Below are 23,877 nucleotides of genomic sequence, written 5' to 3' on the forward strand. Positions count from 1 at the left end.
AACTTAGTCTCATGGCCTCATCTCAAGGTCAGGTGGCAGGGAAATATAGTCCCCAACTAGCCAAATGCTTCCCAGTGCCATTTAGACTAAGAAAGAGGAGCATGATTGCTTGGTGTTCAGCTGGTCATCGATGCCGTAAGCCAACACTCTTCGAGCGCATAAAATCTTCCAAGCGGAATTCTAAGAGTTCCACTTACACTGATGCATTTAGTTCTCACAACATAGCCATGTGGAGGTACTGCTGTTAGTCCCATTTAATGGATAAGGCCCATCCCATCCCTTCCCTTCAGGCCTCCCCCTGGTGAAGGCGAGTCCTTCACTCCCTGTTCTGTGCTTCCCGGGTTTGCACCGAGACACCACCCCTTCCCACACTGCCTTTTGTTGGCTCTTTACTCAAATGTCTCCCTCCTTAGACCAGGGGCAACTTTGTATCAGGACAGTTTCTCACCCATGATCACTTCCGTTGGACCCAGAACAGGGGCCAAGCTCTCACACTGTCTCATTGTTGTGCCAGGGGAAGGGAGCCTATGTTATATGGTGTGTTTTGCCCATGCCTAGATTTAACTCTGATCAGCCTCTTTGTGAAGGGAGGCTTTCTGGCTCCCCTGGGTTCTCTCCTGGGCTCAGCTGTGAGTCCTGCAAGCATGGTGTACCCAGGGTCATCACAGACAGGACTAGCTCCACGGCAAGCCAGCTCCACAGAACAGAGCGGTTGCTGAGAGTCAGGAGGATGAAGGGAAACAATGGTACCCTGGGGAGCACACCACTGTACTCATCCTCCGACACAGAGATTCTGATTTGACGCTCCCTGGTGATTCTAATATGTGGCAGGGTTGAGGACCACTCTTGAGTGCTTCTCCAGTATTAATGTTCACACAGATCCCCTGACATCATGTTGAAGTGCCAGTTCAGACCCAGTAGGTCGGGAGGGGTTGTTACAGGGTCTGCATTTCTCATGAACTCCCAGGTGATGTGAGTGCTGCCTGGTCCATGGGCCACAGTTGGAGTAGAAAGGACTTAGATGATTTCTCCCATCGCTGGCCTGGTGTTCAGTGCCGCTGAGATGGAAGGAAGAGGCCTGGAGGCGTGCAGGTCACAAAGGAGGTGTGAGGGGTGAGAGAGGGTAGCTAGGCTGGGGAGGTGGGGCATACCTGAGAGCTGTCATGGAGGACACATGGGTGGGACGTGGTGACACTTGGCAAACAGGCAGATGATGAAAATGCTGGCCTGTGTACGGTGGTACCAACTTTCCGTTCATAACAGCTAGTGCTTACCAGCTGCCTGGCACTTCTAGACTTCTAGTAAATCATTTAATCCCTTCTTCCTTTTCATAGATGAGGAAACAGAGGCACAGAGAGATCAATTTCATACACTAGGTAATGACAGAGGCCAGGCAGTCTAATTCACAGGGTCTGTGTGATTGACCCCTTCCCCATATCACCTTTCTGGTTTCTGAGGCGATGTATGCTCTTTGCTTTGTTCATCTCACCCAATATTTGATGCGCCCCTGCTCTGAGCCAGGCTTGGAGTTGTGCACTGGGAATACAAAGGTGCCACTGCCCTGACAGAGCCCCAAGGTAGGCCCTGAAGATGTACCTGGAAGGCTTTATTGTTGGAGTATCCCTGGCTGTGCCTGGTCACCCCCCAGGGAACCCCAGCCCCTCCTGCAAGATCCACGCTCACGACCAGCTCCTAACACCTGGCCTCCGCTGGAGCGCACGCCTGGCTGAGTAGAGGGTCAATGTACAGCCACCCACAGGGCTCTGGAGCGGAGGCAGGCAGTGCAGCCTGAGGCCCCTGTCATTTCTGCTCACAACCTCCTTCCCCTCCCATCCCAGCCTCTTAGGATTCAGTCCTCTTTAGGCTCCGTGCCCACTTCAGCCTTTGAATCTCATTGTCCCAGCCCACGGGCCACATAACAGCTCGCCTTTTACACAATCAATTCATTCTATTATTTACTAATTGCTTAGTTATTATTTTGATGGATGGAACAGAGCACCCAGCCTCTGGGCTTCTCTAAAACAAATTGACTTCCAGCCCACACGACTTGGATAAATAAGAGATCCTCATGTTGGAAAGCCCAGGCAGGTGTGCTGGGAAGCCATTCATTGTTCCCTGTATCCCTTGCCCCTGGGGACCAACAGCCTTCACCTTACATCAGGTGGGCTCTCACGGGGTAGCTGCCCCATTTGGTGAGCTCAGTAGCTGAGGTCGGCACTCTCCCTCGGGGAACATGTTGCTGTGGGGGCTGATGCCCTGAGCACCAGGCTGGGGAGAGGAGAGGGAGACATGGTCAGGAGGAGAGTTACCTGAGCCAGAGGGAAGCAGACAAACCCAGGAAAAGCTCAGTCCAGCCAGGCCCTCCTCCGTCCCAGCCCCTGTCTCACTGGGTCTTCGTGTTGTTGGCATCATTGCCTCCACCGTCAGGTTGGGAACTCCGGCAGCATCCATATTCTATTCATCTCTGTCACCCCCAGAGCCTGTGTAGCTGATGTCCTGTGTATCCCACAGGGAGGGGGGAGCCAAGGGTCGTCATTCCAGTAGCTGTACCTCACCTGGCACCTGCCATTCATCTGCCATTCTTGTTTGCCTCTTGTTCCTAATGGCTCATGTTCGTGACGCATACTTCCTATGCTGGTTTATAATCTGGTATATTGTTTATTCATAGTCAGCATTTCCACTTGATGAAATCCTATGGGATTTTGTAACTTATATAACACACTCATAGGGAGCATTTACAATGAGCTGAGAACTGGCTTTAGGTTAATATTAACTCTTTGAATCCTCATAACAGCCCTATGAAGTAGGTACAGTCAATATCCACATTTTACAGAAACCTGAAGTTGCAGAGAGGTTAACATCAACTTTCAGGGAAGAGTGCAGCTGGGATTTGAACCCAGGCAGCCTCGATGCAGAGGCCGGGCCCTAACCCTCAGCTAAGCAGCTGCCTCTCCCAGTCTTCTCATTTCCAATCATTTTTCTCTTTCTCGGTTGTCATATGCCTCCCTTGATCATCATAAAGGAGCTTCTAAACGTTTTGATCATCTACGCCACCAGCAAAAATTTCTGAGCCTGTTTATCCCTTGAATATACATATATTTAAGTGCCTATAAATTATGTTCAAGCACTGCTATCAAAAATTAATATCTCAAGGCCCAATATAGACTTCGTGCAAGGGCCATCACTTATAATGATGGAAATAAACCCCCTTTTCAAATAGTCTTCTTGAGAATTTCAAATTGGGGGCGAGGGGTAATTGCTTGTCAGAGTTGTCACTGGTTTTATTTCAGTGCAGCTGAAAGGAAGGGTTGTCCTTGGAAGAGAGGAAAGTCACCTTTGTCACTTGCTTGCTTTTCTCCTGTGCTTACGTGATTAGTTATGTCTTCAGCCCAGAGATTCTTGGGAGTTTTAAAGCCATCTGTCTACCTGGTGAGAGCTGATTTAACGAAAAGAAGATAGTTTGCAAACCCAGTTGCCTGGGCAAATCTGAAACCCAAAAACTGACTGTGGCCACCTGATCCAGGACCGCCTAGATGTTAGTTTGTAAGTTAAACATTAGTAAAGCTTTATTTGTTTCCTAATTTTTACATAAAAATCTGAATGAAAATTCTAATATTGTCTTCCTGCACTCTAAGGAATCAGCTTTCGCACCCCCTAGGGTGCACATTTTAATCCCCCTCCCCCCATTACAGTCTCTTTCTTGCTCCTTTAATGTTTATTACCATTTCTTCTATGGTTTTCCAGAGTTCTTACACATGATTCAGCCAATTTTACCTAGATGAAACCTTTAGCTAACCAAATAAACATTTTAAAATAGCCACATAAAATAGTTTGATTAAAAAAATACACGCTCAGAAACACCATCAGTTCTCAAAAACACTTTTATGTGTGGCATTCAGTTCAAAATAGGTGATTTGAGTTTAGCAGTACACGTGGTAGAAATTCTAAGCTTGATTTTTAAGAGTTCAAGTAAATAATTGCCCTGAAGGGCTTGCAAGTCTTGTAAACAGTCCCTGCCTATCTCTCACTTGTTGGGTCAGCATTTACACAGGAATAGGCATGGTGATCACTGGCTGGAGTGATCACGGGATTTAATGGGCCCAGCTGGATTTGCATCTCCCAAAGACACGTTTTAAGCGGAGACGTTTACTAGGAGAGGCTCCTGAATCTTGGAGAGGATAAAGGTCGTACAGAGAGCGCATGGCGGAGCTGGAGTAAAAGCCAGGTCTTTTGATAGTGCAAAAACAATCTTTCAGGTTGGCCTGTGATTTTTAAAAAATGTTTTTGAGGTTCTTTGATTTCTTTTCATTTTTATTTACTTGATGCCAAGTCAAAACTATAAAACAAAGTATATTCAGATAAGTCTACCTCTAGTTGCGTTCACTTCCCTTGTTGCTATTAATTTTGGGGACTCCTTCAATTCTATCTTTTTAAAAATAAAAAAAAAAAAAACACACGTGTGTATATGTCTCCCTGTTTGACGTACAAAAAGAGCAAACTATGCACTCTGTTCTGCACCCTCCCTTGACAATACATCTTGGGAAATACCGCTCCATAACGATGTTTAGAGATTGTACTCATTCTCTTAGTCAGCTGCATAGTCATCCATTGGATGGATGCACATAGGCTATTTAACCAACTATTTATTGATAATTTTTTTTCCTTTTTTTTGGTATAACAAATAATGCTTCAATGAATGATGTTTTGCCTGTATCATTTTATATTTCAGTGTACTTTTGGGATAGTTTCCTAGAAATGGGATTATCAGGTCAAAAGGTAAAATGCCTCTGTAATTTTGCTAGATATTGCCAAATCCTTGATAAGGATTGCATATTTTTTGCTTTCCTACTGGCATTGTATGAGAGTGCTTATTTCCCTAAGGCTCCTCCAATAGTGTATGTTGTTAAATGTTTGGAGTTTGCCAATATGATAGATAAGAAATGGTATCTTGGTTTAGTTTTAATTTGCATTTCCTATTTTAATAAGTTTAGGGGCTGTATACTTTCTTTCTCCTGGGAACTATCTATTCATATCTTTCATCCATTTTTCTACTGAGTTGTTATTAGGGGTATTCATTCTTTGTGAGATAAGTTCAGAAAATATTTTCCCAGTTTATCATTTTTTAGTGTGCTTATTTTTTTATATGAAAACATTTAAAAACTTTTTAATATAGTAATTTTACTATTTTCCCCTTTATTGCTTCTGGATTTTTAGTCATAGTTAGGAAAATGTTTTTCCAACCCCGAGTTATAAAGGAATTCACCTGTGCTTTCTTTATAGTATTGTATTTTTTTTTAGTTTTTATAATTAGATTTCAGATTCATATGGAATTTATCCTGGTGTGCAATGTGAATACTGGATCTGATTTTTTTTTCTGTATGGCTATCCAGTTGTCTCAACACGGCTTATTTAAAATGTTCTTCTTTGCCCCTACTGACTTGAAATGCTACCTTTATCATATATTAAATTTCCACATGCACTTGGGTTTATTTTTGGATTTTCATCAATTTATGCACCAATATTACACTGTTATAATTATAAAGGCTTTAAAATATGTTTAATATCTTATAAGGCTGCAATCCCTTTTTACTCTTCTTTTTAACTTTTTTTTCCCCTGGCTACTCTTACTAGCTTTTTTCCTTATGAACTTTATAATCAATCTCTGATGCTCCAGTGGGGAAAAGGGTGGTATTTTGGAAGTGAGAGATCTCATGAAATTTATAAGTTAACTTATGGAGAATTGACATTTTTACAACCTTGAATTTTTCTACCCAAGTACATGGTATATACATTCAGTTGCTCAAGTGTACATATTTGCATTTCAGGAACTTAACATTTTTCCTTCCTATAGATTTTACACATTTCTTGTTAGGCTTGTGTCTAAATATTTTTTTTAAGTTTTGCTATTATAAGTGGGGTCTGCTCTGCTGTTATTTTCTTCTAACTTATAATTTTTTTATTTATGAAGACTATTGGTTTCTGCATGTTAATTTTATCTTACTGTTTTACTAAATTCTCAATATTTATAGCAATTTTTCCATATTCTTTTGGCTTTTCCAAATATATATAGTTATATCATCTGCAAACAGACACAGTTTTTACCTCTTCCTTTCTATCTTACACCTCTACTTCCCTTCTTTTATTTAATTGCATTGGCCAATACCGCCAATGCATGCTAAATAGTCACAATGTGCTATTTTAAAATGTGCAGTTGGGTTTTGCTTGCTAGTATTTTTGTTTGTTTGCTAGTATTTTACTTAAGGTGTTTCTATCTGAGTTCATAGGGGAGGTGGGTGGGGTCTGCAGTAACCATGGTAACCATGGCCTAAGCATGGCTGACAGCATGAACAGCCAATAGTCTCATGAACTTTACTTTGCATCTTCTTTCCTTTCTTCTTCCACACTGGCTGGTGTTATCACCTTCAAAATATACCTCCCCTTTGCCTCCTTCACCTCACCCTCCATTGGTTTTTCTGTCTTCTCCATTCAGCCCCCATGTTTCCATTCTGTTCTTTCTCCTTCCTAGGAATCTATGAAGCTTGATGTTATTGGGTAAGTGAACACGTCTTGAACTCACACAGACCAAACTGGTACCAAATCACAACTCAGCCACTTTCCAGTTCTGTGGCTTTGGGCTGATCACAGAATCTTTTCAAGCCTTAGCTTTCTCATCTGTAAAATGAAATGATAATAGTGCCTTACTTCACAGGATTGCTGATTAGAGTAACACAATAAAGAGATAGTACAATTAATACGTATTTGTTACAGCTGCTTACCAAACCCATTCTCTCTTCCTGAGCATATTCTTAAAAACATTTCCACCCTTCCTTGCAGTCAGGTGTGACCATGTGCCTGTGTGCTAGCCAATGGAATGTGATCAGAATGATGTGTGGCACTTCCAGGTAAGGCCCATAAGAAACTTTCCACAGGTAATTGTCTATGCTTTCTCTCTCCTGTTAGTTTGATGCAGACAAGCAAGGTGAAGATGGTGGTGCTGCAATGTGGAAGGAGCTGGGTCCCTGAATCACCACGTGGAGGAGAGTCACTCACTAATTAGAAACACGGTTTTGGACTTTACTAGAATAAATAGTAAACTTCTATCATGTTTGACCCATTGTCCTTTTCAGGGTTAGCTTGTTACAGCAACTAGCATTCCCTGATTAATACCACACTCAGTAAACATGACTTCTTCCTCTCACTTTCCCCTCTTCTCATCCCTTACGACCCAGCTCACACTGCCAGCTCCATGGTGAGACTTTCTCCAGCCTCCTCAGGCAAAGTTAGTAAGTCACTCTATCTCTGTGCTCCCAAGGAGACTTAGCACAAGTCCTGCCTCAGTCACAAACTAGATGGTGAAATCTTTGTTTACATGTCTTCTCAAGTCACCTGGCCCTCAGCAAGGGTTAGTGGATTGAATGAGGAATGAGTGCTTATCATGCAGATACATCAAATCCATGTTCTAATAAAGATGGAAGGTTGGCTGATGTCTGCAAAAGGGTGTGGGGATAACACATTAACCTTCTCGTCCAACTGTGAAGTCTCAACGTGAACTGATGGCCTAGTTACAACTTTGGATCACTGCCCAGGACAGCTTTCAGTAAAGGCTCTTGTTTTTGCTTTGGTACAAATGATGTAGATTGCATGGACCCTTCATTTCCTACCACATAAGGTTCAAGTCTTAGCTCTGTCTGGAACTGGCTGTGTGGCCTTGGACATGTTACCCCCTCGACTTACCCCTCCCACTCAGAGAGCTGTATCTGGGACAACAGATAACACTTCTGACCTGAACATGGCCTACGAAAGCTCAGCAGCAGGGACCTGAGGCTGGGGAGGCAGCTCCACTGGCTTCTCTGGGGTCCCAAGTGGCAGTCATGTCAGCAGACTCCTGAAATGCCTGAATCATGGACCCAGGCCTCAGTGCTCCCTGCCTTCACCAGCTCAGCCCCAGCCAGTCTCGCTGCTCCAAACCCCCCAAAGGCAGGACCACTATGTTCAGAAGAGATTCTGGGGACCACCATCCCACAAGTCACACAAAATTAAAACAGTGCTGAACGTACCATAATCCCACTGAGTTCTGATTTTTTTTCATGACTATTATTTTGACAGGGACTTCTACAACATTACATATCAACATCTTTCTAAAATGTTTAAAAATTTTTTTCATTCATTTTTGGTTCCCCTGTTTGCTGTCATCTTCAGCACCTTCAGCTTTAGGCTCCAGGAGGCAAGCGATACTCATCTGAAAGCACCTTGAAAAGTGTGCGTCCCTGGGATCTGTGGGAGCAGAGCCCACTTCCTGTCCATGTGGGTGGGCGCTAAGACTTCCCCTCACACATGGCTGGAAAGGAACCCGGTCTCAGAGCCGCAGCGCCGCTCCCTAGCTCCTGTGGTGCTTGGAGACAGCAGAAAGTCTTGCAGGCTGCCGAGTGTGGGGCTGAGGGTGTGACAAAGGGTGCTGGGGACAGAGACAGGCAGGGAATCGAGAGGCTGAGCTGGGAGGAAAGTGAGAAGGGAGGAGCCTGTGGAAAAGGCCACCTAAGTCATCCCTTGGGCTCTGGGCGAGGCAGAAAAATGGGGAGCAAACCAAGGTGCTTTCTGGTGCAGGGGCCTCAGAGTGGTTGGCTGGGATGGTGCTCAGTGGGATGGGGGACTGAGGGCTTGGGACTGAGGAACAAGGAGCCCCTGACTGGTCTTTGAGCCTTTCTTCTGATGTCCCAATAGTGGCAGTGAAGCAGAATAGTTAAAAAGCATGTGCTTTAGAGCCAGATTGCCCAGATCCAAATCTGGGCCCCATCATGACCTTGCAAAAATCATTTAATCACTTAAAAATCACTTAACACTTAAAAATCACTGAGACAAGAATTGGTCCAAACTGGAAGGGATCAAAAAAGTCAACTAGTCCAGGACCTCATTTTACAGAGGATGCTGCTGAGGTCCTGAGTGGAGAAGGAGCTCTCCAAGAGTCCCAGCTAGTAAGAGGCAACCTGGAGCCTGAACCACAGACTTCTGACTCCCATCAAGTACTTCATCTAGTACGTCATTGTGAATATTGGGTACAAACAATATCTACTCACCAATTCCTCCCATTTTAACCAGTCATCCCTGCCAACCATCCATCATCCATCCACAAATCCACTGATTGCTCCATTTACCCACCCATGTATCTCATTTCATCCATGACCCATCTATCATCCACCCATTCACCTGTCAGTCCATCCAACTATTCTTTACCTATCCATTTACCCACCATTCTGTCCACCAGGGATCTATCCACTCACCCATCTACCCATCTTTCCAACCAACCACCACCACATGCATCAACCCAGGGGGAATGACTGTTGGGTACATAACCAACAGTGTTTGCCATAGGGCGTGAGAAGCTACAGTTATTACTATTAAACCTTTTGTTCCTAGTACAATTAAAAATGATTGTTGAGTTGCTATTAAGTTTACAGCACTTCGCTAAGCACTGCTGGATAGGGGTCTGGATTCAGAAAAAAACCCACAAAATGAAACATTTCCTCCTAAAGAAATATAACAACTGAAAGCAAGTCTAGATCCTGAGTTGGATCTTAGGTGGGAAAATAAAAAGGACTGTATAGGATGTTATTGAGACAGCTGATGAAATTCTAATATAGACTGTGGAATAATAATATGGATAACATGTGGATAATAGTATATTGCTGGTGCATTTAATTTCCTGATTTTTATAACTGTATTGTGATTATATAGAGAATGTCCTTTTTCTTAGGAAATTCACGCTGAAGTATCTAGGGATAAAGGGACATGACATCTCTGACTTACTTGCAAATGATTTCAGGAAAAAATTTTATTATATATAAAATATATAAAATGTATGATATATAAACATTGCAATATATGGTTATATTTTATATAGAGAGAGAGACAGCAAGAGATTGAGAGAAGAAGCAAAGGGGCAGAAAGTAAAGCAATTGGTGAATAAGGGGAAGCCTTTACTATTCTTACAAATTTTTTGTCTGCTTGAAATGACATGAAATTAAAAGTCAGTTCCCCAAATCAATAGTTTGTCTTTCTCTTGGAGCTTATAATAGATGAGTGAGAGGTCCTTTGGAAACCCAAACACATATGAAGAGGACAAGATCTGTGAGGGTTTCTGTTCTCCCCCATCCTGCAATGTATGTAATGAAGAACTGGAGGGGAGAGAATAGAAGAAAAGCTGTAGGAGGTGGGGCTGGGGTGGGCTTGGGAGAGCTGCAGCTTCAGGGTGTGTGAGAACTTGGGAGTTGCAAAGGATTCTGAGAAGTCTGCTATGGTTTATGAATTGATTGTTTTTCAGGAATCAAGAATAAGGATTGAAATGTCTTTTAAAATTACTTTTGGTTGCTAGGCTGTCTTTGGGTGCAACTTTAAGCAAAGGCTGACTCACATGGAGCCCTATATTTTATTCAGGTTACAGATGTGTAACTCTTCTCCGTCAGTTGGTACCACAGCAAAGAGGTGACCGGGGAGTGGGTTGGTGAGAGAAGGTCTACCTCCAGGAGTCATTTGAAGATGTTGGAGGTAGAGCTCGAGGTGTAAGTGGCAGCTGGCTTGGCAGAGAGGAGGAGGGACCCATAGGAATCTAGGTGAGAAGGGAAAGGCACAGAGAAGATGGATATTTACGGAGCACTGTACCAGGATCTTTTACATACCTCTACTTCGCTTAATCCATACAATATCCCTGCTAACTACTCATTATTAGTTCTATTTTACAGACAAGGAAACTGAGCTGTGGGAAGATTGCCTGTCCTGCTGGTTAAGTGGCAGAACCAGGAATGACACGACTCCAAAAACCTGCGATGCCACGCTGCCTCAGGAAAGAGCATGGCTCAAAGAGATGAGAAAGGGGTGGGCCTGAAGGGAACAGTCTGGAATGTTAGGAGTAAGAGCCCAGGCTTTACAAACATAGATTCCCAGAAAGCTACTATAGGGAAAGGGCCTGGTGGATGTGGAATGTTAAGAATTGTGGTCACTGGGGTCACAGTCTCCAGTCATAATGGCGGTGTGGTGCCAAGGAAGGCTACCAATTAGAAGGCCCAGTTGGCAGACCTCTCAGCCTGGTTGACTCTCCCCAGTGTAGGAACTGCTTCTTTCCCCGTGGCACCAGGCACATTTAAATTCAGAGAGAAGGATTTGTGATTCTGTGTGGGCAGACTCCAATTGTGAACTTACCAGCTGCCGCTTCCTGTTCTCTCCTGCCTCAGGATGGGGAAACAGGCCCCCCTCTCCTTGCAGAATGAATGATTATTGGATGCACACCAGCTGCTCAATTAATCCAGCCTCCCTCCGCTTGGTGACTTGGACTGCAGCCCTGCCCACCTGGCCAGCCCTGATGCAAGACCCGGCCCTTCCTGGGTGGGTAAAGTGGAACCTTGCAGGTGGTAGGTGGAGATCGGTCACAGCAGGCTGATTAATGATGCCTAAGGAACATTGATAAGTAGTTCAGTAACAACCTGGAAAGGAGGTCTCTAGTGACATGCTACAGGGCTCATTTAAAATGTGGATGAACACAAAGAAAGGAAGCTGGAAAAACATAGATATTCCTCAACTTACAATGGGGTTACACCCCAATAAACCTATCATAAGTTGAAAATACCGTAAGCTGAAAATGCATTTAATACATCTACCCTACCAAACATCATAGCCTAGCCTAGCTATTCCAAACGTGCTCAAAACACTTATCTTGCCTACAGCTAGGCAAAATCATCTAAAACAAAGACTGTTTTATAGTAAAGTGTTGAATATTTCATGTCATTTATTGATACCCTACTGAAGGTGAAAAGCAGAATGGCTGTCTAGGGCCAGAATGGTTGTACGTGAACTAATTGTTGACCCTGGTGATCGCTGGCTGACTGGGAGCTGTGGCACTGCCCAGCATCACGAGAGAGGACTGCACCACACATCCCCAGCCAGGGAAAGGTCAAAATTCAAAATCTGAAGTATGTGGAACGCGTACTGCTTTTGCATCACTGTAAAGTTGAAAAATCATTAAATCAAACCATCATAAGTCAGGAAGAGTCTGTATATGGAAAACACAAGCTGGGAGGGCTAGTTCATAGGTGGATGAGGGACTCATGGTGCAAAATTGTCTCTATAAGGCAAGAGGTTGGGACAAAGGCAACAAATGGAGATGATCCAAGGTGAATGAAGGTCCTGCAAAACTCAAGGGGGCGGGGGGCAATTGTCTTGGCAACAGGCCTTAGCAACAGGTCTTAGCAACAGTGCCTTGGGCATTTTTGTTGACCACAGGCTCTCATGGAGCCAATTGCAGGCCATGGCTGCTGAAACCCCCAGACACTTTCAGCATCTGAGGCTGCACCAAGCAGTCACACACAGGGTCCAAGGTGGGGACATCAAGGGAAGTGTCCATCCTGAAGGTCAGGCCATATTTGGGATGTCTTGTGCCATTTAGGGGACCACTGATGCTTTAGAACAAGGGTCAAGAAACTCTTTCTGTAAAGGGCCAGGTAGCAAATGTTTTAAGCTTTGTGGGCCATGCAATGTCTGTCTCAACTATTCGACTTGGCCTTTGTAGGACAAAAGCATCCACAGACAATATAGTAAATGAGTAAGTGTGGCTGGTTCCTAACAAAACTTAATTTACAAAATAGATGAGGGGCCAGATTTGGCTCTGGGGCTGTAGTTTGCAGCCCCTACGTTAGAAAGAGGACAGAAATAACTGATCGAAGTGGTGAGGGTCCTGGAGGTTGGGACCTATGTGGATCGGTCAAAGAATGGGGTGGAATTAGGTGTGGAGAGTTATGTGTGACCACTCAGTGGTCACAGAAGGAAAACCATAATGGGGGGGGGTTACAAAGAAATTTATTTTCATGCATGCCAAGGAAGATCCCATAAAACAGCAAAGAGATGATCGCGTATCATCAGAGTCGTGCAAACAGAGGCTGGGGGTGGGGAGTTGGGCTAGGGGCTCTTTAACGCTTGGTCTTGCTCTGAAGGGAAAAGGTTTTGTGCCTCCTATGACCGTCCTGTCTTCCTGTCTTTCCCAGTACTCAGTGCTGAGCTGGTACAGCCTGCTTACATAGTGAGTCATGAATAATACATTGGAGATGCAGCCACAGTCCCTTTGATCACAAGACTCTAAGAGTTGGAAAGACATTCATAGGGCTGGCTTGATGGGAGACTTGTGGTGAGCCCTGTAGGGGCTGGTGGGAGCACGGTTTTGGCTGTAGGTATGCCCCCTGCCCATATGGGTGATAGAAAGCTGGCTCCTCAAATGGGGGCCTTGGCCCAGGACAGGCATTCAGAGCTCCCACCGTAACTAAAAATGGTGGAAGGGAATTGGATGAGTTAATTTCTCTGGTCCTTCTAAGCATAGGCATCTTGGGACCAGCAGATGGGAACACAAGCCTCTCACATTACTTTGGCTGACCACTGGAAGGAGACTTGCTAAGATTTGCTAAGTGGGACCTCCAGATTTCTTGAGGCAACATTCTGGATCCCCTCACTTGTAAGTTCTGTAAGGCCGAGACTGAGCTTGACTCATTCAGTCTTGCATTAAACCTATGGAAAGGGGTGCCTGCCACTAGGTTTTGGTTACTTGCAACAGAAATTCTGACTCAGTTGACCACATAGAAGCAAAGAAGCAAGTGACTTACCGCCAAGGGCATGAGACCCAAGCCAAGTTAGTGAGGTAGCTGCTCAGGTAAAAGAATCCCCAATTCCAAATGGCTTAAATAATGAAGAAGTTCATCCATTATCTTAACAACAATAATCAGTAACATGGGACCCCCTCCTCCCTGGCCACAGCCGATTGGACCAAGGAGAAGCACCAAACTCAAGCAGCCAATCAGTGGCCTGGCCAGCAGCCAGTGGGATGGTCTGGAGGGGGAGTTCTGCCCAATCTGGGTGCCAGCAATTAAGACATCCAGACTGGATTCATTCATAGAAATTTGATGCAGAGAGTTGGAGACAGCAGGACAATCCATAGAAAGATTTGAAGACAAAAATCACACCCAAGGTAGTAAGCAGAGGAGCGTAAGCCACAAGGATACAGAAGCCAGGAGGAAGTGAGAAGCTGTCCATCTTTAAAGCTGGAGCCAAAGTAGACCTTTCTCGGTCCCGAGTTTATCCTGGTCCTTATACGTCTGGCCACGTGGCTCGTCATGGAGGTTGTGCCCAGTGACTGGCTTGGCTGGGCTGCTGTCTTTGCTGTTCCCATAACATATTTATACATGACCTTCCACCAAACCCTCACTATACCTGGGAGGTTTTGAGTGAAGCAGTGAACCCCCTGGAATTCTGAGTGGGTCTCCAGGATCATGGTGGGCATAGGCAGGCTTCCTGAGTCAGGTCCCTCAGGAGAACTGAGGGGGTTCTGGGAATGGTGCCCTGGTCTCTGGCTTCCTGGACCTCCCAATGCCATCCCTAGGCCAGGAGCCCTCTCTGGTCCTGAGAGAGCGTGTACTGCTTAGCCAAGGCCAGGGAACTCAGCCAAAAGGGGTGCCCAGCCCATGTGGGCATCTGGCATTGCCCTCCGCCTTGGCCTGAACCAGGAAGGTAAGTGTGGGTGCACACAGAGGGAAGGGTAAGTGGGGACCAGGGTCTCCAGAGCATAGATAACATGCCACCTGTGTCCCCCGTGTGTCCCCCCAACCCATTTCTTTAGTAGCCCCAGGAGTTTCTCAGACAAGGGAGATCACAGGGGACACCACAGGGGCTGAGAGTGCAATCACTGGGATCCTGCCAAACTCCAATATCTGCCATTTACTGGACATGTCACTCAACATCCCTGGGCCTCTACTTGCCCATCTGTAAAGTGGGGATGATGATAGTACATACCACACAGGGGTGGGAGGGATAAATGTATTCACATGTGTAAAACCCTTGGAACGGTGCCTGGTACATGGTAAGTGCTCAGTCAACATTAGCGACTGCTCCTAAGAGCAAAGGCTCAGGGAAGGGAGTAGGAAGGAGAACCCAGAGAAAGCAAACAGAGAGAAACATCAAGGAAGAGTGAAGGGAACGAAGAGGGCAGAGGAAATGCGGCACTTGGGTGCCGGCCTTGCCCACTCAGGGCCTGCTCGGGCTCACTTCCTTGTTCTTGCCTCCCCCATGTGCTCTCCCTGGAATTCTGAGGAATTCTGCTTCCATCCCCCCAGAAGTTGCCATGGTGACGGAAACCTGGACCCAGTGGAAAGTTCTCTGTGCTTGGCAACGGGGCTGCAGCACCCTGCCTCCTGCCTGCCTGTGCGTGGGCGGCCAGCTCCGACGACTGTTGCCAGATTCAGGGCCAGCACGGCCTCTCCCACTCCGTGGAAACCCAGTCCTCCCCCTGTGGAATCTAGGATGGGCACCCTGGCGTGACTGGCCCCAGGGACACTCAGGGATTATCTAGCCTGTCCCATTTTACAGGTGGGACATTGGGCTAGGGAGGTAACGTGGGTGACACAGGCCTCCTGACTCCCCAGGGTTCTCTCCTGGGCTCAGCTGTGAGTCCTGCAGGCACAGTGTACCCGAGGACATCACAGACAGGACTAGCTCTATGGCAGGCCAGCCCCAGAGAACAGGGTGGCTGCTGAGAGCCAGGGGGATGCAGGGAAACAATGAGACTCCGGAGACAGCACCACTTCATCCACATCCCCTGACACAGTTGTTAGTGGGGTTTGCTGTGCTGCAGAGTGTGCTCTGCCAGCAGCCCCGACTTTCAGCCAAAGTGAGAAGGTCACAAAGCCAGCCTTGAGCACCCCGGCTCTGGCCCTCTCTGACAGCGTCCCACTGCCCAGTCTCAGCTCCTCTCCCCACCCCATCCCTTCCCCCTAGACTCAGCCTCGGTTCCCAGCAGGAGGCCAATTACCTCCTTCAGGGATTGGTAGGTCCTGACTTCTCCTACTTTTCACCTACTCAGCTTCTGTGTGATTTTTCTTCCATGGACGCCCTGTTTTCAAAACCTTTGTTCCTTGAGTAAACAGACTTTATTGAGTGACAATGCTCACACAGCCAGTTTTTGATCATCAAAGCTTTGTACACCCCAGGCTTTGACCACACCAGAGGCAGAGATGCACTACATTTGTGGTTGTGTGGTGGATATATGGGAAAGTACCATGAAGCAAAAACTGACACTAGTTTAGGGCTCACAGTACCCACCCCTCAAAACCCTGCAGGTGAAGTTCCCTGGGTTGGCAACAATGAGGTTTCTCCCCTTCCCACGACCCACCATTGGGTGGGATGTGGGCTGTCTTGGAAACTCTGGCTGCTGACCAGACTGAGGCCAGGCTGGGCCATATCTTACTTACTCTCATTTCCCAGAAGCCTTGAGTGTCCAGGCATTTTGGGTATATGAAAAATTCTTGTGGTTGCTACCAAGAACCTATCTTTTTGAAAGAAGGGGTCTCCCACCTTGTTTCTGATAATATGACTGGACAAAAAAAAAAAAAACTTATTGGAAACAAAGGGCTTTCCTTGTGTAATCTCAATGGCCCTGGAAGCTATTACCCAAAGAAGTCCTTGGGTCCTAGTTTTCTATGGAAACTGGGATTTGGAAAATTCCTTTCAAGATAGATTTAGCCCAATGTCTTCATTGCCCAGAGGTATGAACAGCAATCTAGAAGGGGAAGTGATGGCATGGGCAGGGGATGGGTACAAGGTCCAGAGCCAAAGGGTAGGGGTTCAAATCCCACCTCTGTCACTCCTTAGCTATGTGATTACAGAAGAATTGCATCACTTCTCTGAGCTTCAGTCTTCCCATCTGTAAAATGTGGCCACTATTAATTTCTTTACACATTCATATGTTCCATAGGGGAAGAACCATGCCAACCTCTTGTTTCTCTTCCATGTTCCTTCCAGAGAGCCTTGCATAGTAGTCCTGGCATAATCCAAAGGTAGGAACAGACTATGAGGGCATTCCTTCTCAAGACCATCCACCACTCATTCATTTCATTAATTCATTTATTCATGTGTTTAAGAAAATTTATTGTCATCATTTACGTGTTGGGGACACAGCAGTGCAGTAGACAGATGATGAACTTATCATTAACTGATTTGGTCAGATAGGTGGTCCCCACACATTGGAATGTTGAAGGTACAGAACACAGAGCAGGAGATCACCTTCAGTTTTGTAGAACTCAAGAAGCTTTTCTTGAGGAGATGACAACTCAGCCAAGACCTCAAAGATAAGAAGGTTTAATATAAGCAAAAGGGGCAGGATTAGAGTTCCAGGAAAGACAAGTGTAACCTGGATGGGGAGGGGTTCTCTGGGGCCATACAATCCCCTTCTTCAACCTCTAATTCCCAAAGAAACAACCTCACCCCAGCAGAGAACAGTGAAGTGTTCAGGACCATGGAGAGCACCACAGAGACCTTCTTGCCACCATTTTGCTCTTGCTAATTCAGAAGGGCACAGCTCAGACTCACGCCTGAGAAGAAGGGCAGGTCTGTGGGGGTTTAGGAACCACCAGGTTGAAAGCAGAGAAAGGAGAGTCTAGGGGCCTGACTGAAGCTCAGGGTACCAACTTTCACCTCTCCCACTGGCTGAAGGCTGTAGTTTCCAGACCCAGGAGGAGCCTGGTGGGCAACTCCTAGGCCTGGGAGCCCAGGAACCCTGCTGGCTACAAGGAAAACAGCAGGATGATTGAGACAAGTGGTTCTCAAACTGTTTCGAATTAGAAATCCCTTTGAGAATCTGTTAAATAATAAAGAGTAAGTTTAGAAAAATAACATAATAAAGAAGTAAATTATATAGTATGTCAGAAGGTGATAAATGCTATGGGGAAAAAGAAAAACACTCCCCTCTTCAAAAAAAGAAAAAAACAATCCGAGCAAACCAAATGTCTTGGTATAATTTAGGAGGGTTTTTTTCTTTCTGGAATTCTAAGATCATCTCTTTGTTATTTATTCATTTATTATTTTTTATTGAAGTATAGTTCATTTATAATATTATATTTCAGGTGTAGAACATAGTGATTCACAATTTTTAAAGGTTATATTCCATTTATAGTTGTTAAAAATATTGGCTATAATCCCCATGTTGTATAATAAATATATCCTTGTAGCTTATTTGTTTTATACATAGTAGTTTGTACCTTTTAATCCCCTAATCTATCCTGTCCCTTCCGCCTTTCCTCTCCAGTGGTAACCACTAGTTTATTCTCTATATCATGATTTTCGGTAGTTCTGAGCCCTCCATAGATATAGTTAAGGACCCCTCCAGGGTAAACCCACTCTGCATGAGAGTAAGGAAGAGGGAGGGAGGGGAGATGGAGAGAGAACCTGGCTGAGTCTGCTTGGATCCCCAAGACAGGTATTAGGCGGGCCCATGCTCCTTGACCAGCTGCTAAGGGCAACCCCAGGCTCCTGGCTCCTGATTACTTGCAGCTCCATCTCTCCATCCTCATATTTATTAATTGAGCACCTATGTTGGATCAGTCACTGTTCTAGGTGTTTAGGATGTATGAATGAGCAAAAAAAGTCAATATCCCCAGAGAGCTGATATTCTAGTGGATGAAAACAGACAGTAAATAATCAAATAACTTAAAATTATTTAGTATATTCAAAGTGATAAGAAAGAAAGGAAGAAACCTAGCAAGTTAATAGGGATTGGGAGCGCCCAGGATGGGCTGTTGCCATTTTAAATATGGAGGAAAGAGGGGGTTTCACTGAGAAAGTGACCCCTGAGCAAAGACTTGAAGGTGGTGAGGGACTTGCCTATGCAGACATGTAGGAGAAGAGGTCCAGGCCAAGGAAACAGCCAGTGCAGGAAATGTGAGGAGGGGACCATGCCAGGTGTGCTGGAGAAATGGTGAGGAGCCGTCAGGGAGGACGTGAGAGAGACAGTGAAGGACCAGACTGTGGGAAGGTTTGTCCCAGGCTGGTGGCCAGGGCAGTGGAGGAAACACATCAGATTCTGGCTGGATTCTGAAGGTAGAACCAGCAGGATTTGCAGAAGGATCAAACGCACGATTGAAGAGAGAAAGAGAGAGGAGTCAAAGATGACTCTGAAATTTTTGGCCTGAGCACCTGGAAAAATGGAGTGGCCATCTGCTGAGATGAGGCCAGCCGTAGGAGGAGCTGGTTTAGGGGGACAGAACAAGAGCTCAGTCTCAGCTGTGTTCTTTTTGAACACAGCTTCTTGAACACAGTTCTTTTTGAGATGTTCATTGGATATCTCAGTAGAGACACTGAGGAGGTATTTGAAATGTGATTCTGGATTTCACAGCCCAGAGTGGCTCAAATGGCTACCTGAGCCCAAGCCCCCATCAGAGCAGGCACATCTCCTCACACATCTCCTCGTACTGCTTGCATGTCTCCAGGGCTGGGTCCTCACCGTCTGCCACAGCAGCCCCTGTGTGTCTGAACAGACCTGACAGAGAGAAGTTCTTCCTGCACCAAGCAGACTTCTGTCCCAGGGGTCTCAGGACCACAGAAAGAAACACAGATAGGAGACACTGTGGCCTCAGAACGTAGGAGTGAGATGTAGAGGAGATATGTGGGTCCCTGACATCTTCCTAGTGTCTGCTGCAACCCTTTATAAGACCAGGTTTCCCCAAGATGCCCTAGAGCTTCCTCACAAGTATTTCTTTTCTCTTAAGCTGGTTCCACAGGGCTCTGCTCCTGACACCTAAACCCCTGCCCAGTCAAGCCAAATACTGACAGAGGGGCTGTGAGGGTTCAGTGAGAGAATGTGTCAAATGCTTATTCCTGTGCTTGGTACAGAGAAGATGCTAGATGCAATGAAATAATCACCTGTGACAGGATAATGACCTGTGCTCCAGAAGCATCCAGAAAAGCAGTGGTCAGGGAAGGATACCCTTGAGTTAAGTCCTAAAAGATAGAAAGGACTTAACCAGATGAAGAGAGGAAGAAAGGGATGCCCTGTCCTAAGGCCATCTCTTCTCTATACTGAGCACACCCGGCTCCAGCCACAGACCCCTCTGCCATGGCTTGTGTGGTCCTGCCCCATATTGCCATTCCCAGGACAGAGCCTCGAAAGAGAATGCAGCACAGTGTAGAAGAATGTCCCCAGACTAGAGCCAGATATTCAAATCTAGGCCCTAGACTTACTAGCTGTGCGACTTTAGACAAGTTACTTAACCCATCTAGGCTTCAGTTTCTTCCTCTACAGACAAGGGGAGAGTAACAGGACACACTTTGTAGACGTTTGCGAAGATGAAGTGGGATCACACCCGAAAGGAGTCTACACATGGTAGGCGCTCAAGAAATGTGAGCATGTATTTTCATGGGTGGAGCCTACACCCCACTGGCCTCAGCTTCCGCTCCGTCCAGCCAACCCTGGTCTGCCACAGTTCACAAGCCTGCTCTAGTCCACCAGCTCGGCTGGCCCATTGGACACAGAAGGAAATGAAGGTAGCTCAGAGTGGCCAAATGACATTTCTCAGACCCTCCAGCTAGCTGGTCTAGGCCAAACTCAGCTGAGGCCCAGGGTCTGGCGAAGGAGAGAGGCAGTTACTGAGGGACCCAAGTGAAGGTGTGGTGGGAATTTAGAGCTGGGAGCAGGAAGCAGAGGAGACAGGCTGGGTTGAGGGGAAGCAGGGTAGTTTCCAGCAGGAAGAGGGAGAGGAAACCCAGCAGCTGCCCGAGGGGCAGTGGAAGTTCTGGCCATGGACACCTGGCCGTCCCATTAGGTCCCCCAGACCCCTCCAGCCTTGGCTCTGTGTCTTGGGCTGCAGCAGAAAGGCCATTTGCTGATTCACCCAGCACTTGGGACAGTGCCAGATTTCCCTCAGGCTTCCTGTAGAGCTGGGCTGGCTGAGTCTGTTCCATTCCCTTGCACAGCATCTCCTCCGAGCCTCGGCTTCTGCTCTGGCCTGGCCACCAGCTGATTGTGCATCCTTGGGCAGGTCCCTCTACATCTTAGACCTACAAACTGTCTCATGGGAGTTCCCATCGCCAGAATGCAGCCCCCAGGAAACCAGGGACTTTGATGGCTTGTTCTCCCAGGACCCACAATGGAGTCAGGTGCATGGTGCTCAGAGTGTTTGTCAAGTAACTAAATAAACATAGGAATGAATGCCCAGCTTTGGTCTGAGGGCAGTAGTGGAGACCAGATAAGTGAATAGGCTGCTGAGGTCAAGATGTTCCCGTCTCCAGATCTGTGCACACACTGGGAACTGGACCCCTCCTTCAGGATACTTCCAGGTCTCAGACCCCTCATAACTGAATCCATTCATCGCTGCCCTCCCACCCCTGCTTCTGCTCAACATCATCGTTCCTAACCACTGCCTAGGAGTCCCCGTAGTAACACCACCCTCATCTCTTGTCCATCACCTGCTCCCTGTATGTGCTAAATAACTTTCAACTCCACCCACTCTCCCCATCGGAAGTTCCTCACCTTAGCTGGACTACATCCTCTCCCCTCCTACTTTCTGGAGGGATCTCCTGATTGGTCCCTCTCCAGTCACATCTCCCCACCACACACACCATCCTATCCTCCCCACTGCAGCCAGATGGGTCTTTCTCCTCCAGGTCTCCTCCTGGTCCTCAGGACAGAGTCCAAATTCTTCAGCATGCCCTGCATGGGCCTTGGAAACTAGACTTCCACTTTTCTCTCCAGCCTCCTTCCTCTCCATGTGCCTCTTCTCTTACTATATGACACTCTCCTTATGTTTCAGGAGCTGCCATACTCTCTCCATGCCTCTGTGCCTTTGCATATTCCATTCTTTTGGCCTGGAATGTGCAAAAGCCTCCTTTGTCTGCATAATAAATATTCGTCCCTCACATCCCTCAGGGGAAACCCATCCTGACCACCCAGAGTTGCACAATTCTCCCTCAGACCTGCACAGCTTATTGTGAACACATCTATTATATCACATTTCTCATGATGTCCCTTAGGTCTTGGATGTCTCTTTCCCCTATGGGATATTTCTATAATAGGCTCATGGTTTATTTAGATTGAACATGAATGTAAATGTGAATATTTAAATATAAGCAGTATCTAGCTCAAGGGACGTTCATAAATATGTAAATAATGAATGTATTGATAGGTAGAAAGGATGGGTGGATAAATGGGAAGATGAAAGAAAGAATGATTGGATAGATGAATGGATGGAAGTAAGGACAAAGGAAAGATGGATGGATGGATATGTTGAAGGAACAAGGATGGAAGGAGGGATAGCTGAATGGAAGGAAAGAGGATAGATACTGCATGGAAAGATGTAAGGATAAAGGATGGAGGGGTAAATGGGTGGGTAGAGGGAAATACTGAAGTTTGGATGGGAAGAAGGAAAGATGGCAAATTGGAAGAAAGGAAGGAAGAGAGAAAAGATGAATGAGTGAGAGAATAGTTTGATGGATAAATGGAAGGATGAAAAGATGGCAGGAAGAATGTAAGGGAAGGTAGGAGGGAGGATGGAAGGATGGTTGAGTGAATTCATAAATGCTTAGATGTGATTCTTTTTTATGCCACATGAGCTGGCCAACTTTCTCACAAGGCAGTCTGGGCTCCTAGGTGGTCTCTATAGCTGGTGCTGGCTGCCTGACCTGGTACATTTACTTTGCACATTTTGACCTTAGACAGTAAACCAATCATCTATTCGTGGTTATTAAGAAAAACTAGAATTCTAGAGATCAGCTAGTTCAATAGATTCCAGGGCGTGTCAGAGGAAACAAAGCTCAGAGGTTTAAGCAGCCTGCCTAGGTCATAGCCGGTTCCGGAGATATCTAACTTGAACTCAGTTCTTCTAACTTCCTCCAGATCTCTACACGCGAATCTTTGACTTGCTCAGATCTTCTCCCTGGAGGCTCATTCTGAGCAGTGCCTGCCTGTCCACTAACCTGGGGAGGGTTTTTTTGTTTTTTGGGTTTTTTTTTTTTCCATGAAACAAATGAGAAAAGGAAATGACTTCACCCAGGGTTGAGGCAGCAGAGGCCTGAGCTGAGCAGCTGCCTTTCTGCACCAAACGTGACCCTGGACACATTCCTGAGCGGGAGGAAGGGAATCTGATCCAGTGCCAGCTTCCAGGCACCCTGCCAGGGCCATGACACAGAAAAGGTTTGGGCAGCATTAGAGAGCAGTCTGGGTGCTTGAGAACCCTCTGGGGAGGTGGGCTGGGAGGTCAGGGTGCCCCTCAGGGATCCTAGAACAGGGCCTGGCTGTGGAGGAATCTGGCCCCTCTGTGCTGTTGAGGTGGGAAGCCCCATAAAAAGACCAGCAGGAGCCCCAGGCAGGGCCACTACTCTCCTGCCAGCACCATCCGGTTTCCTGGCCCAGAGGCTCTATCTCACTTTTTGCCTCTGAAACGGTTTACTTCTAGGAAAGTGAAACTTACCCCTAAAATTCTATTGATTCCCTGAGGTCACTCCTGATTGGTTATTTCCTTCACTCCTGATTGGTCCATTTCCCTCACTCCTGATTGGTTGTTTCTCTCCCTCCTGATTGGTCCATTTCTACAAAGCTTGTTCCTAATTAGTCAAATTTTGTTATACCTGATTTGCATATCATGTTGCAAAGTGTAAACTGGCAGCCTATAAAAGCCTGTGTAAACCTATAGACAGGGTCCAGAGGTTGGAGTGTTAACTGCTGTGGGCCTTCTGGTGTAATAAACCTGAATTCTCCAACTCTCCGAGTGCTGTTTGGTCTCTCGACTGGATCCAGGTTGCTGTCACAACTGAGCTGTAGCACCAAGCTGTTAACACTGAGCTGTAACACGTTTTTCTGCAACACTGTCCCACCTGCTCTCCATGGTCAAGGTCCAAAGGCTGAACCTCTGTGCCCCTAGCCTTTTCTCTCCTTGTAACACTCATTTCTCTTTCTAAGCCTTTCACTTGTGGACTTTATTAATGAAGCTTGCAGAAGATGCTTGGACAACTGTGCTACCCACACATTATCCTGCATCCCTGCATCCCAGTGAGGCCGGTCATGACCCAGGAGAGCTGCACCTGGCA

Source organism: Camelus ferus, chromosome 6, assembly GCF_009834535.1.
Source record: "Camelus ferus isolate YT-003-E chromosome 6, BCGSAC_Cfer_1.0, whole genome shotgun sequence".
Taxonomy (NCBI): Eukaryota; Metazoa; Chordata; class Mammalia; order Artiodactyla; family Camelidae; genus Camelus; species Camelus ferus.